At 41.3% G+C, this 18,355-nt stretch overlaps 1 long non-coding RNA gene across 1 annotated transcript; it reads left to right on the forward strand.

The window, feature by feature from the left end:
* On the forward strand, positions 2,820 to 3,431 carry LOC104746693. The gene is made up of 2 exons (XR_760947.2): positions 2,820 to 2,967; positions 3,134 to 3,431. It is a non-coding gene; the product is annotated as an uncharacterized LOC104746693 (long non-coding RNA).

Raw genomic sequence — 18,355 nt, forward strand, 5'->3', positions numbered from 1 at the left:
TTAAAGTTTATTCCAATTTATCTCAGTTCAAGCTTTAATCTATTAGACCTTCTTCTTTATTCTCATTTTGTCCTCCGTTTTTTTTTTCTTGGAGATCTTGACTGCTTCAGATATGAAAATCAAGGTATGGGATGGGTTGTGGGGTTGAAGATTCCAACAACAAGAATGGGTGAGATAGTTGAATCCAAAGAAAACAAAATAAAGATGGAGAAGATGGAGAAGAAAATAGAAGGCAATGACGACTTAGTGGTTTTCTATTTCAATTTTAAGTTTTAATTTTTTTGTTCGACATTGAGTAAATAATATTTAGATAAAAATGGTTGTCTTTGTAAATTACTATAATTAATATTATTGATTATTTTTAGCTTTATAAATTAAACTACAAATTTTATAATCAAAAATTTAAAATTTAAATTCAGATATCTATATTTATGAATAATTAAATATACAATAGCAGATAAAAATTGCTATTATATAGTGTTTAATTACAGAAAAATAAACGCTATTGTATAAAAAGATATGATAGCATAATAGAAAACCGTTATCTTAAGTGTCTGATCTACGATGACGGGCGCAGATACAACGTTTGTTAAAACGCTATGGTATCGTTAGATAGCGTTATTCCGATGCTAGCAAAAGTCAATATTCTTGTAGTGAAGAGAAGTGTCGCATATGATGAACGCTGATGAAAATTGATATGTCGCATCAGCGATCGATGTGATGCCGTCGTGACTCAACGGATGTCATCTGCGGCTCATTTAGATCTGTAATTTTCAAACTCACGATGTCGTTTAACATTACTGCTACTCTGCTTGACACGCCGTTTCAATTTGTCGCTGCCGCAATCGCAGCGTTTAGCAAAAGAACATGGCCATTATATACTAATCTTTTAAACATATCAAATCAATCCCTAAGTTAAAAAGTGGAAGAATTCTAAAATTAATGATTATGCAAAAAGTGTGTTAATTTTTGATACAGTATTTAGCGTGAGGAATTGAGTTGTTTATAACATATATACTCAAGATGCACCCATTAATCTTCATACAAAAAAAAAAATCAAAAATAATGGTAAGGAATCTATATTTGTGTATAAAATAGAAAATGAATCTATGTATAAATTAAAAATAATCGCGAGTTATTATTTTATCTTTTTTGTCAACCATTGGGCCACAATTGGCCAGTCCATTAGCCATATTCCTACATTCGTAGGAGCTGAGACTCAATCCCGGATGAGATGGTGTCTTCTACAAATGGAGTTACCTACTGCCACTGTACTAAGGTCAATTCACATCGCGAGTTATTTATTTAATGTATGTATGTGTTTATTTATTAGAAATGGTTAGATTGATTTTAAAGTAAGGGAAGAAAAAGGAGATTGACGACTTCTAAGGCACCCTAACATTACCACAGGCCACAGCTGTCTCTCCACATATGTCATTTGCTTCCATATTTACTCTTTCTTTAATTCTATTTCATTTCCTCCTAAGTAAAATCATCTTTAGAGGTTGGTCCAAATTGGTGTGTACCTTTAGCACGAATATACAATTTTTGTAGTTTACATTGGCCCACGCACTTCTTTTTTGGGGACCAATGGTCATATTAATTAGATAAAAACATTCGTTGCTCATTGGTTCATTGACCATTATTTTAAAATTTATCTCTTTAACCATTGCCGTCAAAAAGAAAAAAAAAACTATCATTAAACCATTTTAGATCGTCTACATCATTACAAAAACAGAAAATAAAAAGAAGTTATAGTTTACAGTTTACACAAACAAATCTAACTCTATAACATAGTATTAATGATCAAATATGACAAATTTTGTTTTATAGACGACTCCACAATATCTTTGCAAATAAAAAATCTGTAACAGACCATTTTATTTACACTACATTCATTGGTAAACAGTTTTAACACATGAATACCATGCTAAAGATCTTCAATAATCTTACCACCATTAATTTATAATAACTAGCTAGAATTATAGAAATCAAAAAAGACAAACTTGTTGTGAAGTATTAAACCCCTTGTAGTTGTAGGTCAAAGGAACTTCCCCAAAAAGAAAAAAAGAAAAAAGGAAAGAAAATTCAGTCGGTAGGTCTTTAAACATATTTTAACATGAAAACTAATATAGTATTTTAAAGACATATGAAAGTACGTACTCGTTAATTTATAAATGTAGCAGGATATACAAATATATGCAATGCATGCTAGACAATTTGTTAATTCATTACAATATTGGACATACGTGTTGACATAATTAAACGATGAAGCATAACAATGAGATGATATAAAGGTGGTAATTAAATCATTCATATATATATATATATATATATATTCATACAGAAAGAAGAAGTGTGAAGAGAAAACATGATAGGTGAAATGGGATTGTTCTTGAGGCACAAGTGAGCTTCAAAAGAGAGATGTTTGACAAACACCTAATACCAAAGAGACCCCATCACAATAAAACATTAAGTCACAGTTTCATCATTCTCCTTGATATTGCGTTATACTTCATCAAAACTCATGAATACTACTAGAAAATCAAATAAACTACTATGTTTAATCGAGATGGGATCCATGTGTCACGGTTAAAAGCATTTGAAAACTTATTTAATAGTAAATTTGTAGAGTAAACAAAAAAAAAAAGAAAAAAAAAAGAAAGAAAGATGGGGATGGTGGCTTGGGCCATACTTAAAAAAAGGAACATATAAAACACGTTGATGTGGCTGCCTGCATTACTTATTATCCAAGGTGGAGTACCGTCATTGGTTGGTTTCTTGAGTTGGGTCCTTAGATTATTTATATAATTATATCTATATCTCTATATATATAAAGATAGTGTAATTAATATTTCATATTTTGCAAGAGCCTTAAAGGCACTGTATAAGAAATGGGGTGGCTCCATTCTTTCTTCTCTCCCTTGAAGAAACTATGGATTAGCGTCAATTCTGCTCAAAAGAAGAGTATGATCTCTCTCTCTTTCTCTCTTTCGTTTTTGGTTCTATGGATCGGATAGTACTCTTCTGATGGCAAATTATGAAAATGAGTTTTGCTATATGCCTATATATTTTTTTGGTTTTGTATACATATGCATTTTCTTTGTGTTGATGACAAATGTAAAATGTGCAGGAAGAGGGATATACATATTATACGAGGACGTGAAGTCATGTCCATACGAAGATGTCCATGTTTTGTGGTCTATACTCGTGGAGTCTCATCCACACACTTTGCAACTCAAACAATGATGAATCCATTTCATTTCTCTCTTTTTGGTTCGGAGGGTTCATATACATCGAATGTTCATGCTCATGGTCGAAAACGAAGAAGAAAGTTCTTAATTATCAGCATGATTTCATATATCTGTTTTTTTTTCTTTCCTTACTTGTACATATAATATAACATAAATACACAGAGACTCTCTTTCCCATTTGGTTCTTGTTACGTAAATTACTCGCGATTTACAACTATATACACATATATGTAGATGTCTAACGTATATACGAATCTCCTCTTGAACGTCATATTCTTGATATCAGTATAGAGCGTCAAAGATGGTTTTAGTTTAAATATTATTTAAAATAAAATCAATCACCACACAGTAGAAGATAAAATAATAATCAAATGAAAAGATGGAGCTTATAATGATGAAAATAACCAAAAAAAAAAATTAAGTGCTCGTTGTATTCAATGTTCAAATCTTTACTCATATGTCACTAACTAAGATGAAAAACCGAGACTCTAATTTTATGCATAATGGGTGGAGCCCAAGACAAATGCCTTATTTGTACAAGGGTTGTCATGGCTCTGTCGGTATACATATAAAGATTGCATTATGCGGGAAAATAATTAGATATGAGCATGATTGTGTATATGGAAAATGTGTGCCATAGTATCTATCGATCATCTCTATGACATGTCTGCGTAACAAAAAAGCAAGTAAACATGTACCATATGTTTTTTTCTAATTGGTAGCTAGACATAATAAAAAAAAAAAAGATAAAGTTTGATGGGAAAAGGAGAGCTAGTGAATAGAAGTTGGATTGTCGTGGAGACTGTTTGGCTTGTGTCGGTTGGGTTGACGTTAGTTGAAAAAGTTGCGGTTGATTTCATTTTGCGTTTCTTATTCGTTTAAGCCTGAATGTTGTTGAACAAAGCATTTATTTATATAAGTAATGTGGACAAAACTAAGAAGAATGTTATGATTTAGACATTGGATAATAACCAAATTTAAACTTGTTTTGGCATAATGCTACCACATTAAATGTTGAAGGTGGGGTTTTACACCAAAACATTCGTTCGAGTTTCTTAATTGTCAAATGTCAACAGTTATAGGGAATTTCTTAAGAGAGATAGAATTAAGTAGAAAAGGGATCATTATCTAAAGAGATGAAAATTTTAATATATGGAATTATGTGACAGTATCATCTAGATCTACGTGAGACTTGCTTTATGGCTAGCATTGGCAAATATGTTTTGGCAAATTGATTATTCAAATTATATTTCCTAAGATGAGTTTGCTTCGGCATGATAGGTGAAGTTGATTAACACCTTCCTGTTTCCATGTTTTTTTTAGAGTGATAATAATTATCAGTTTAGTGATAAGAACATAGTGATTCTAAAATAAAAATGAACAAATAAAGACTAGACAATTTATAGAAAATGTCAAGTAGGAACCAAAGCGTCAACAAGTAAAAGAAGTCTTTGTTTTTCTGAAAATATACATACTCGTACCAATTGTATGGTATGGAGACAAAACCGGCACATCCTTAAACAAATGCTTCAAGGAGCGCAATCAACAGATTTTAAAATAACAACTGTGATGGAAAAATATCTACGTCGTCGGTCCAAAATTATAATAGTACATTGAGGTGCGTTGCCGACAACGAAGAAGAAGAAAATGAGGTAGTAGAACAGTAACGTTAATTTAAGATGGTCGCTAAAGAGATTGTAGTTTGGTTGCCTATGGAACACTAAAAAGATAGTCTCTTATAACCATTTATTTATTCCTAAATAAGGTACAACATTTGAGAGTCATAAAGCTATTACGCAAAAGAATATACAAACAGTGATTTCGAGTCAATTCAATAAAATCACTCCCCACTGCACATGCAACTAGTTGATCGTCTTCGTTGATGTAGACCAAGATCTTTTGCTAATTCTTAAAGATGAGATAATATGAGTGCGTATACAAATTTAGATGAACTCTCCATAAAATAGAATGAGAAGAGTTACATTAAAATCAAATTAATCAACAATAATAATCTGATAATTGTTTTATTGTTGTGTTTTTTCCATTGAAATATTTCGTAAATTTGTTTATTTTATTTTTAAAAATCTGAAAATGTATTTTCAGCATATTTGGTTCACTTATACTTACTTTTTTTTACAAACAGGTTTGTTTATTTTAAAAATATCAAAATAAACAAAGAAGGATATTAAAACTAAATTTTAGCAATATTATTTCTCAGTAGTTTGTCACTTACACAATAGTCATATTTATACATTTAGTAGAACATTCTAGACTTATTTGACTAGCCTAGTGATCTAGTGACAAGTGTAGACCATCTACTCATCCTCTAATGATAAGAGGGAATCATAACGGCTTGATAGTACAACCTCACAGCTCTCTTCAGCTGGTGGTCTTGGCGTTTTCATAGTCACCTTCCTCTGTTTCACTATTTTGTCTTGTTGTTGCAAGGAAGAAAAAGCTTGTTGGACTGATGGACTTGATGGGCCTGTAGTGTTTTGGTTTGAGCCCAAAACACTTTTGTTGTGACATAGTTGTTGTAGACTCTCATCCCCCGCAAACTGATGGTGGGAGGCATCCCAACACTCAGTTTGGATCGAAGGTGTTGGAAAGCTTGTCGAGGAAGGGACTTCGTAAAAATATATGCAAGTTGCAGAGCAGCAAGAACATGTTGTACTTCAAGGAGACCAAGGGCTACTCTCTTCGAACATAGTGATAATCGACCTCAATATGTTTTGAGCGGTTGTGAAATACTGGATTGGCGGAAAGATAGACAGCCGAGAGATTATCACATCGTAGAATAGCAGGGCTTGTTTGAACAATGCCCAAGTCTCGAAGAACGAAGGATATCCATGTTAACTCTGAAGCATCAGTTGCAAGAGCCCTGTATTCAGCTTCGGTTGATGACCTTGAGACTGTAGGTTGCCGTTTTGCATACTAGGATATTAAGTTACAGCCAAGAAGAGCACAAAACCTGTTGTAGACCTTCGTGTGTCTTGGCATCCGGCATAGTCACTGTCACTGTATGAAACCAAAGGCAAATCATCACTGTAGCACTCAGTTTCATTGCAGACCAAGGACAAGTCACAGTTCTTATACAAAGCAGTCCCATTGTAGTTGTTCCTCTTAAATACCGCAAGATTCTCTTTAAAAGATGGAAGTCAGTCTCAATCGGAGCATGCATTTGCTGACAGATAAAATTCACTGCAAATTGTATATCTGGTCATGTGATTGTCAGATATTGGAGTTTACCTGCAAGACTGCAAAAGTAGCTTGACTCAGAGAATAGACGCTTGTCTTTAAAAACTTGATCCAGACGAAGTGGTAAACGCGTATGAACATAGTTGCAATGTGACATGTTTGCATGATGAAGAATCTCCTCTGCATACTTAGCTTGACTAAGAAATAAGCCATTTGAGAATGTTTGAGCCTGAATTCCAGGAAGTAATGAAGATTCCCCAAGTCCTTCATGGCAAATTTTGTATTCAGTTCTGCAATCAATGACTTGAAGAGTGCAGGATTGGATCCAGTCAACAATATATCATCCACATATAATAGAAAGACCATAATATCACCATTGTGATGATAAACAAAAAGAGATGGATCAGCCTTACTGCACACAAATCCATATTCAATTAAGAAGTTGCTGAACTTGTCAAACCAGGCTCGTGGAGTTTGTTTGAGTCTGTAGAGAGTTTTCTTCAAGGAACAGACATGATTCGGTTTAGCAACATCCTCAAAACCTGGTGGTTGAATCATGAAGACTTCTTCTTGTAACTTACCATGAAGAAAGGCATTCTTCACATCTAGCTGAGTAATGCTCCAGCTTTTAGAAGTGGATACTGCAAGAACAATACAAATAGTAGATGTTCGGACTACTGGATTGTAAGTTTCAGTAAAGTCTACACCCTCTTCTTGATCAAATCCCTTGGCAACAAGCCTTGCTTTGAGCTTATTAAGGGAACCATCTACATTTAATTTCATCGTAAACACCCACCTGTAACCAAGGATGTTCATATCTGCAGTAGCAGGAGTCAAGATCCAAGTATGATTCTTATAAATGGAATCAAGCTCCTCCATCATAGCTTGACGCCAACCCGGATAAGCTAATGCTTCAGCAACTGTTTTCGGTAAAGATGGTATAGTTTTACTAGCAACAAGAGCATACCTGGGATTTGGCTTATGAATTCCACATTTAGACCGAGTAGACATCGGATGAGTCCCTGCATCACCACTAGATGCCACCGGTGCCATAACGGTTTCAGTCTCTATCATTGGTGCACTGGGAAGCACATCCTTTGTTTCCATAGCACGTAAACTTGCATCATTGATTGGTGAGTCTTGTTGTTCAGACAGGTCTGATCCCATTTGATTCTCTTGTGGATACACAACGACTTGAGAGGGAATGGAGGGAAGCAAATTAGGAACAACAGATGAAGCTGCACCTTGTTACCAAGCCTGTAACAAGCCACTTTTGTGCTATGTAGCCAAATGTCTGTAGTGAGTATCGAACAGAAAACATTGCTTATCAAAGATTACATGGCGAGAGATATAAACTCGACCAGTTGGTGGATATAGACAATGATATCCTTTATACTGTGGATGGTAGCCAATAAAAATGCATTGAAGAGATCTTGGCTCAAACTTATGTTGTACATAAGATCGTAAACACGGATAACAGGCTGAACCAAAGACTCGGAGAAAAGAATAATCTTGCTTCTTGTTGTAAAGAACCTATGTTGGACTCTTCTGATCTAGAGAGGTTGAATGTATTATGTTGCTAATGAAATTTGCAGAGTAAAACGCTTCAATCCGAAAACGCATTGGAGTTTTACTCTGAAATAACATTGAGAGACCTAGTTCTGTAAGATACCTATGTCTTCTCTCAGCAATGCCATTTTGTTGTGGTATGGATAGACATGACAAGAAGTGTTTGATACCATGATCTTGTAAATACTTTCTGAATCTTGTGCTCATGAATTCACCCCCTCTATCACTCTGAAATACTTTTATCTTTTTACCATACTGATTCTCAACTTGTTTTTGTAAAATCAGAAACACATCACAGAAATCAGACTTCCTTTTTAACGGAACCATCCAAGAGTATCGAGAGAAATTATCAATAAAAACTGCATAGTATTTAAAGCCTTGAACAGATACAACTGGAGAGGGTCCCCAAAGATCACAATGTATTCGATCAATGGGTTCCTTTGCATGAAACTCAGAAGTAAAAAACGGTAATTGACAACTCTTTCCCATTTGGCAAGGTCCACAAACGAGAGATGTGCTGCTCTTATTGATTGTTATTGCCTTGAGATGCTGAAGAACTTGGAAGCTTGCGTTTCCTAGACGTTGATGCCACACCATATCACTAGCTGCACACTGTCAATTTGAAAAGAGAGTCACAAACTCCTTATTCTCCAACATATAAAGACTCTTACGACGAGGTCCTTTTGTCACCACTTTCTGAGTCCTCAGATCAATTATATACACAATATTAGCATCAAAGAACACACCACAAAGATAGCCATCACAAAGTTTTGATATTGATAGTAATGACTGTTGCATTGATGGACAAATAAGAACATCTAAGAGAGGAAGGCTACCTGCATTAGTGGTGAGTACTATAGAGCCGACATGAGTGATCGGGAGATGAGCTCCATCAGCAGCCATTACCGTCTCTAAACCATTGTAGGGTGTAGCTGCAGATAGCTGAGTTGCAGTGGAGGTAATATGAGCAGAGGAACCAGAATATGTAACCCATTCTTTACCACAACTGTCTGAAACCTGAAGAGCAGTTAGAGCCTAAGGGACATCTTCACTTTGATATGCATTATCAAACCTTTTCCAGCATTTAAAAGCAATATGACCAACCCGACCACAAATTTGGCAAACCGGGCGAGCACAGTTTGACCCTCCAGATTGATTCCAACCAGAGTTGTTGACCTGCTGAGCAAAGCCACGACCACGAGTAGAGAAGTTTCCTCTGCCTCCCATACCACGAGAGTTTGAACCGCGGCCTCGATGACTAGAGTAACCACCTCTTTGCGTTTGAAAAGCCAGATTTGGGGAGACATCAGAGGCAGCAGTTTCATACATTTGCAACTTGGAGTCAAAAGCAAAGACTTCAAGAACCACATCATTGAAGGTCGGAGAAGGCAGGCGTGACAAAGATCTCTGAATAACAGTAGCTATAGGATCATACTCTCTAGCCAACCCATTCAAAAACAGAACAACCTTCATCCATTCATTAATATGCTTTCCTATCGAACTGAGATTATCACAAATAGCACGAAACTCTCGACAATAAACATAAAAGGTCTTATCTTTCATATTCAGAAGATTAAGACGACGTAATAACTCACATTCTCTTGCCACAAAACTGCGATTAAAGCTAGATGCAAGAGATAACCACACCTCTTGAGACGTAGGTAAAGCATGAACAAGACCAAGAATGATGTGATCGCAGGACGCGATCTCGGCCAAGAAGACCAAGACACGCCGGACGCAACCGAGACGCCTGACCAAGACGCATCGGACGCGACCAAGGCAACCTCTTCAGACGCGGCCAAGGCTCCAACAATCCTTCCCGGAGCCACCACACGTTCCAAGAGCTAAGCAAAGGTGACCAAACAGCGGCTCAACCTATTTGTCCGAACATTCGTCCAACGCCAGCCACCCCATGAAGACTCCAAAGGCTCAGTCCGCTTAGTCTTCACTCTTACCCAAGAGTGAAGACGGTCAAGTCGTTAAGCAAGGAAGTGTACTCTTTTTCCTCACTCCGGGTTTGTCCCAATGGGTTTACCGGAGAAGGTTTTAACGAGGCATGGAGCTAAACGCAAAAACGCCTAAAGGCTAAGTTGCTTGACGCGCAAGGCCAAGGCGGTTATCTCTCTTTCCCTCTTATTTTTGGTTTAATTTTGAACTTGAGAATATTCTTTTTTGATCCTTATGTTTGTGAATGTTGGAGAGTGTTTGTGGCTATGCGTGTTAGTCAAAAGGTGGTGATNGCCAAGGCTCCAACAATCCTTCCCGGAGCCACCACACGTTCCAAGAGCTAAGCAAAGGTGACCAAACAGCGGCTCAACCTATTTGTCCGAACATTCGTCCAACGCCAGCCACCCCATGAAGACTCCAAAGGCTCAGTCCGCTTAGTCTTCACTCTTACCCAAGAGTGAAGACGGTCAAGTCGTTAAGCAAGGAAGTGTACTCTTTTTCCTCACTCCGGGTTTGTCCCAATGGGTTTACCGGAGAAGGTTTTAACGAGGCATGGAGCTAAACGCAAAAACGCCTAAAGGCTAAGTTGCTTGACGCGCAAGGCCAAGGCGGTTATCTCTCTTTCCCTCTTATTTTTGGTTTAATTTTGAACTTGAGAATATTCTTTTTTGATCCTTATGTTTGTGAATGTTGGAGAGTGTTTGTGGCTATGCGTGTTAGTCAAAAGGTGGTGATGTGTTCTCTTTGCAAAGGGGACACGTCAAAAGGACGATGTGCGGATCAAGATGAATCCGCGTGTCCTTAAGCTTCTATCTAGACCTAGCTATTTAAACTCTCCTTAAGCCCTTGTTCCTCCTTAGACTTGTATGAAAATAAAACTTTCCTTCAAGAGAGATTCTTGAAACTTGTCTCACTCTTCTCTTTCTTCAATCCGGGATTGAACCTTGAGAAAACCCTAACAAGCCTCGAACCGGGTTCGACCTTGTTAGAGACCGTATCAAGAGGAGAGCCAAACCTCTTGTGTCGTCTCTCGATCCACTCGTATCTTCCCCTCACTTCGCTTCCATCTTTCCCCTTCGTAACTTCAAGTCCTCTGCCATAAGTTCTCGAGTTCTCCACTAAATCATCTCAACTCGTCCCCACCATCGTTTCTACCGCAACCATCCGTTCGATCGTCCCGCACCCGTACCATCCGATCGATCCGTTCGTGGCTTCTTGACGTATCTCCTAAACGGCTTGTTTGAACCCAGTCAAACTCCGTTTCCCTCGTTTGTTTCTTCCCTAAACCCGAAGCCCAGAATCTGTGCCGAGGAAAGTTCTGCCGTTTGAAGGTTGGCCAAAAGCTCAAGCCGCATCCGTACCGCGTCCGTGCCGTGACTGCATCCTCGGGTCACATCAGCTTGGTATCAGAGCTTCAAAGCTCCTACGAGGTTGTTTCTTTCCAGAACTCTTACTTTCGTTTAAAGCTTCGATCTTGAGTTTATTGGTAGTGAAGGTTGCATCTTTTAGATCCATAGGACTCTTTTGTTCTTTTGGTTTAATTTGGTGCATGCTTAGGATTGTCAATCATTCGCTTAGGTTATTAGCTTTCGTATTTGTTCTTCGTGTTCATATCTCTGTTCCTTTGTGTTATTGTGAGTTCTCTTTTAGATCCTTAAAGCTAGTCTTGCGTCTTATTTTTGTGTTTCCGGTCTTAGACATAAAGCATTTCTTGTCGTGTAGCACTTTTACTTTTACTTTTGCTTTATTTGTTTTAGTCATAGGTTTGAATGTGTCCTAGCTGTCTTCAATCATTGTTGGTGAAACAAATCGTTGTGTGGTCCTCTTGAACGAGTGAGACTCACATGTGTTATTCTTCTTGCGAGGTTTAAATTCAAAATTTACACCGCGAAGCGCACCATGTCATCAACGACCAGTCCATATGATGGCCGAAGAAGTTCCACCAGCGCCTCCAGAGATTGGTGTCACCCTTGCCGCATTGCGTACCGGTCTAGAGCAACTTGCTGACCGTCTTACGAGGATTGAACTCATGAATCCTCCCCGTGAAAATCCGTTGCCCGTTAGACGGCCACGACGAGAGACGGCGAGCGATCAGTCCGACGAGAACTTTGAACCGAGGCGTAGACGACGGCACCGTTATGATGATCAAGATGACGGAGCTCCAAGACATCATGAGCCAAACCACAAGATGATTCCACCCACGTTCGCGGGCAAGTCAGACCCCGAGGCCTACCTTGAGTAGGAGAGCCGTATGGATCATTTATACTCGTGTCACGCTTATCCGGAGCTGTGAAAGGTTCAATACGCGGTGGCACAATTCACTGATCACGCCCTTACCTGGTGGGATCGACTCAAAGCTGAGCAACGACGCAACCGCGACCGACCTATAACTGTTTGGGAGGTCTTGAAAGCGGACCGAGGCTGGCGAGATCGAGTCCAACGATGAGACCACCGAAGAGAATGTGCGAGTAGAAGCTGAGCTGGAAGAAGCTGTTGCGGAACCCGAGGTTGGAGAACTGCTAATGATACGCCGCATCTTGAACGCAGGCGTAGCCACTGATGATGCCAACCAACGTGACAACATTTTCCACACGAGATGCACTGTAAGTGGTCGCGTTTGTGGCCTGATAATAGACGGAGGTTCTTGCACTAACGTGGCAAGTTCCAGTCTTGTCAAGAAACTTTCTCTTGAAACCACAAACCACCTCCGTCCTTACCGCTTGAGATGGTTAAATGATAAGACCGTGATCCATGTAAAAGAACAGGTCACGGTCCCATTCAGTGTCGGTCCATATAAGGACCAAGTCCTATGCGATGTAGTGCCTATGCAAGCTAGCCACCTCTTATTGGGGCGTCCATGGCAGTTTGATAAGCGCACCACACATTGCGGCCACACTAACCAATACTTTTTCGTTCATGACAACAGACGTATTTACTTGAAACCCTTGAGCCCCACGCAAGTTCATGAGATGCAAGACAAGTTGTCTAAAGACTCGAACGATAAAAAGAATTTCTTGATTCAGTATGGCAATGTTAGAAAGTCCCTTAAGGACTCAGCCCAAGTGTTTTTGATGGTTTTTCGAGATGCGTTGCTTTCAGGTCTTGATGGCTCACTAGAAGCCTTACCGGAGGTCATACGCGGCGTCCTTAAGCGTTTCGACGATGTGTTCCCCGAAGAACTTCCCGAAGGCCTACCACCAATCAGAGGCATCAAGCATCAGATCGACCTCGTGTCAGGCGTGCAGCTTCCCAACCGGCCAGCCTACCGTGTCAACCCCGAAGAGGCGAAGGAGCTTTAGCGATAAGTCAAAGAACTTATGGCGCAAGGCTACGTCCGAGAGAGCTTAAGTCCGTGTGCCGTGCCAGTGCTCCTAGTCCCGAAGAAAGACGGATCATGGAGGATGTCCGTTGACTGTCGAGCCGTCAACAACATCACCATCAAATACCGCCATCCCATTCCGCGCCTTGATGATATGCTAGACGAGCTTAGTGGTGCCAGCATCTTCTCCAAGATCGATTTGATGAGCGGCTACCATCAAGTCCGTATGAAGGAGGGTGACGAGTGGAAAACCACTTTCAAGACAAAACAGGGTTTGTACGAATGGTTGGTAATGCCATTCGGTCTTTCTAACGCCCCCTCCACCTTTATGCGTCTTATGAACCATGTTTTGAGAACGTTTATCAATAAATTCGTAGTGGTTTATTTTGATGATATATTGGTGTATAGTTCTAGCTTGACCGATCATGTTAAACACCTAGAGGCTGTCTTGCTTACTCTCCGTGAAGAGCAACTCTACGCAAACTTGAAAAAGTGCGTGTTTGCTGCTGATGAATTAGTCTTTTTAGGCTTTGTTGTGAGTTCGCAGGGCCTCAAAGTCGATGGAGAGAAGATACGTGCAATAGAGGAGTGGCCCACGCCAACGAGCATCACTCAAGTCCGAACGTTCCACGGCTTAGCAAGCTTTTACCGGAGGTTCGTGCGAGACTTCAGTATGGTTGTCGCGCCTCTCACCTCCGTGATCAAGAAGAACAGCAAGTTTCGATGGGGAGAGGAACAAGATAAGGCGTTTACCGAGCTCAAGAAACGCCTCACTCAAGCCCCCTTGCTCACACTGCCTGACTTCAACAATACTTTTGAGGTTGAGTGCGATGCGTCGGGAGTCGGAGTCGGAGCTGTCCTGACTAAAGGAGGTAGACCAGTGGCGTATTTTAGTGAGAAGCTTAGTGGAGCCACGCTTAACTACCCTACGTATGACAAGGAGTTATACGCCCTCGTCCGTGCCATGGAGGTTTGGCAACATTATCTATTGGCGAGAGAGTTTGTGATTCACACTGATCAAGAAACTCTAAAGCGCCTCCGCGGCCAGACCAACCTCAAGAGACGTCATGCGAAGTGGTTGGAGTTCATTGAGTCGTTCCCATACGTCATTAAGTACAAGAAAGGCAAAGAGAACGTAGTCGCCGACGCCTTATCGAGACGGCATGCACTGATCACCACAATGGACGCGCGAGTGTTGGGTTTTGAAAGGATCAAGGATGCTTATGCTGGAGATGCTGAATTTGGAGATTGCTTCCAGGACCATGGGAAGGGGATCTACACCGAGTTCTACCTTCACGAGGATTTTCTGTTCGGAGGTCGACGGCTGTGTATACCAAATGGATCTATCCGGGAGCTGCTTGTTCGTGAAGCTCATAGTGAAGGTTTAGCGGGTCATTTTGGCATCACCAAGACCTTGGCCGTGCTCAAGGAGCATTTTTACTGGCCAAAGATACAAAGTATGGTGGAGAAGCACGACGACCGTAGCATTGTTTGTCGCACCTCCAAGTCGACAACTCACCCGCATGGCCTCTACATGCCCTTGCCCGTGTCCACCGCGCCCTGGATCGATCTCTCCATGGATTTCATCCTCGGCCTACCCTTCTTGGCGCATAAAGATAGTATCATGGTGGTTGTTGATAGGTTCTCGAAGATGGCTCACTTCATTCCATGCAATAAGAACAATGATGCTGTGCAATTGGCAAATTTGTTCTTTAGTCAGGTCATAAGGCTTCATGGCGTTCCGCGCACCATCATATCCGATCGGGATCCCAAGTTTCTTGGCCACTTCTGGCGAACTATTTGGCGAAAGCTTGGGACGAAGCTCCTCTACTCTNTCACCAAGACCTTGGCCGTGCTCAAGGAGCATTTTTACTGGCCAAAGATACAAAGTATGGTGGAGAAGCACGACGACCGTANGCGCCTTACTCCGCACAGCTATCGCAAGCAACAAAGGCTCCTGGCTCGAGTGCATTCCGATCATCGAGTTTGCGTACAATCAAGCGGTGCATTCGGCCACGAAAAGGTCTCCGTTCGAGGTCGCATACGGGTTCAAGCCATTGACGCCACTGGATCTCCTCCCTATACCACCAAACAAAGCCGAGAATCAAGACGGAATCGCACGAGCAGAAATGGTTAAGGCTTTGCACGAGGAGGTTCGAGCCAATATAGAGCGAAGGAACGAGCAGTATGCGCGCTTTCTCAACCGAGGATGTAAACCGATGCTGTTCAAGCCTAGTGATTGGGTCTGGTTACACTTAAGGCCGGAGAGGTTCCAGCAAAAACGCAAGGACAAGCTCAACCCGCGAGGAGATGGCCCATTCCGAGTCATCGAGAAGATCAACGACAACGCCTACCGACTCGAGCTTCCAGGTGAGTTTGGTACCTCTACCTCTTTCAATGTCACTGACCTCGTTCCGTTTGATATAGGTGAAGACGAAGATGTTTTGGGGACAAAACCTTTTGAAGGGGGAGGGAATGATGTGATCGCAGGACGCAACCTCGGCCAAGAAGACCAAGACATGCCGGACGCGACCGAGACGCCTAACCAAGACGCATCGGACGCGACCAAGGCAACCTCTTCAGACGCGGCCAAGGCTCCAACAATCCTTCCCGGAGCCACCACACGTTCCAAGAGCTCAGCAAAGGCGGCCAAACAGCGGCTCAACCTATTTGTCCAAACATTCGTCCAACGCCAGCCACCCCATGAAGACTCCGAAGGCTCAGTCCGCTTAGTCTTCACTCTTACCCAAGAGTGAAGACGGTCAAGTCGTTAAGCAAGGAAGTGTACTCTTTTTCCTCACTCCGGGTTTGTCCCAATGGGTTTACTGGAGAAGGTTTTAACGAGGCATGGAGCTAAACGCAAAAAACGACTAAAGGCTAAGTTGCTTGACGCGCAAGGCCAAGGCGGTTATCTCTCTTTGCCTCTTATTTTTGGTTTAATTTTGAACTTGAGAATATTCTTTTTTGATCCTTATGTTTGTGAACGTTGGAGAGTGTTTGTGGCTATGCGTGTTAGTCAAAAGGTGGCGAAGTGTTCTCTTTGCAAAGGGGACACGTCAAAAGGACGATGTGCGGATCAAGATGAATCCGCGTGTCCTTAAGCTCCTATCTAGACCTAGCTATTTAAACTCTCCTTAAGCCCTTGTTCCTCCTTAGACTTGTATGAAAATAAAACTTTCCTTCAAGAGAGATTCTTGAAACTTGTCTCACTCTTCTCTTTCTTCAATCCGGGATTGAACCTTGAGAAAACCCTAACAAGCCTCGAACCGGGTTCGACCTTGTTAGAGACCGTATCAAGAGGAGAGCCAAACCTCTTGTGTCGTCTCTCGATCCACTCGTATCTTCCCCTCACTTCGATTCCATCTTTCCCCTTCGTAACCTCGAGTCCTCTGCCATAAGTTCTCGAGTTCTCCACTAAATCATCTCAACTCGTCCCCACCATCGTTTCCACCGCAACCATCCGTTCGATCGTCCCGCACCCGTACCATCCGATCGATCCGTTCGTGGCTTCTTGACGTATCTCCTAAACGGCTCGTTTGAACCCAGTCAAACTCCGTTTCCCTCGTTTGTTTCTTCTCTAGACCCGAAGCCCAGAATCTGTGCCGAGGANAAGGCTCAGTCCGCTTAGTCTTCACTCTTACCCAAGAGTGAAGACGGTCAAGTCGTTAAGCAAGGAAGTGTACTCTTTTTCCTCACTCCGGGTTTGTCCCAATGGGTTTACTGGAGAAGGTTTTAACGAGGCATGGAGCTAAACGCAAAAAACGACTAAAGGCTAAGTTGCTTGACGCGCAAGGCCAAGGCGGTTATCTCTCTTTGCCTCTTATTTTTGGTTTAATTTTGAACTTGAGAATATTCTTTTTTGATCCTTATGTTTGTGAACGTTGGAGAGTGTTTGTGGCTATGCGTGTTAGTCAAAAGGTGGCGATGTGTTCTCTTTGTAAAGGGGACACGTCAAAAGGACGATGTGCGGATCAAGATGAATCCGCGTGTCCTTAAGCTCCTATCTAGACCTAGCTATTTAAACTCTCCTTAAGCCCTTGTTCCTCCTTAGACTTGTATGAAAATAAAACTTTCCTTCAAGAGAGATTCTTGAAACTTGTCTCACTCTTCTCTTTCTTCAATCCGGGATTGAACCTTGAGAAAACCCTAACAAGCCTCGAACCGGGTTCGACCTTGTTAGAGACCGTATCAAGAGGAGAGCCAAACCTCTTGTGTCGTCTCTCGATCCACTCGTATCTTCCCCTCACTTCGATTCCATCTTTCCCCTTCGTAACCTCGAGTCCTCTGCCATAAGTTCTCGAGTTCTCCACTAAATCATCTCAACTCGTCCCCACCATCGTTTCCACCGCAACCATCCGTTCGATCGTCCCGCACCCGTACCATCCGATCGATCCGTTCGTGGCTTCTTGACGTATCTCCTAAACGGCTCGTTTGAACCCAGTCAAACTCCGTTTCCCTCGTTTGTTTCTTCTCTAGACCCGAAGCCCAGAATCTGTGCCGAGGAAAGTTCTACCGTTCGAAGGTTGGCCGAAAGCTCAAGCCGCGTCCGTACCGCGTCCGTGCCGTGACCGCGTCCTCGGGTCACATCAAAGAACCTCTTCAGAGAGAGTTTCAAAGAGCCACGACTTGATGAGCTCATCAGTACAAATCCAAGCTACGTATGCTGGATTGGGATTTGTGACTTGAACATTGTTTACAGTGGTGACACGAGTTGCTGCAGGTGTTGGGATCTGACCATTGACGAAACCGAGCAGCTTCTGAGAGCGGAGCAGAGATTCAAACTGAGTTTTCCACAAGAGATAGTTCGTGTCACTCAGCTTGATGGTGACAGAGCTGGCAACATGAATATTGGACGAAAAAGGAAAAGGATTGAGTCTTTCTGCCATTACAGCCACCGGTTAGGGTTTTAGGAAAGCTCTGATACCATGAAAATAAATAAAGAAGGGTTTTAAGACTGAACTTTAATAATATTATTTTTCAGTAGTTTTTCACTTACACAATAGTCATATTTATACATCTAGGAGAACATTCTAGACTTATTTGACTAACTTAGTGATCTAGTGACAAG

Source organism: Camelina sativa, chromosome 15 (genome assembly GCF_000633955.1).
Source record: "Camelina sativa cultivar DH55 chromosome 15, Cs, whole genome shotgun sequence".
Taxonomy (NCBI): Eukaryota; Viridiplantae; Streptophyta; class Magnoliopsida; order Brassicales; family Brassicaceae; genus Camelina; species Camelina sativa.